Source organism: Penaeus monodon, chromosome 27 (assembly GCF_015228065.2).
Source record: "Penaeus monodon isolate SGIC_2016 chromosome 27, NSTDA_Pmon_1, whole genome shotgun sequence".
NCBI classification, from domain to species: domain Eukaryota; kingdom Metazoa; phylum Arthropoda; class Malacostraca; order Decapoda; family Penaeidae; genus Penaeus; species Penaeus monodon.
The window spans coordinates 19593703-19594001 of NC_051412.1; positions in this window are offsets into that span (position 1 = coordinate 19593703).

Consider the following 299-nt stretch of genomic DNA (forward strand, 5'->3'; position numbering starts at 1 on the left):
TTTTTTTAACTCTGCCATATCATGCAATACAAGTGAAGGAACTTCAAGGCTTCTATACAAAGGCAACAAGCAAACAGCTCTAACACTGAATACTTGTCAACTACCAAATCGTAACACAATATCACTTTTGCTTCTCCAGTAACTTTATCTAACTAATTTCCTATGTTCAGCACATACTTCTCATTTTTTCCTTTTTTTCAAAGCAAATGTCTGCCACACAACTTAAAAGAGCCTCAATTCATTCAAACTCCATAATCATACTCAGCTCAAGGATTTTTTTTTATGAAATCAAACTCCTG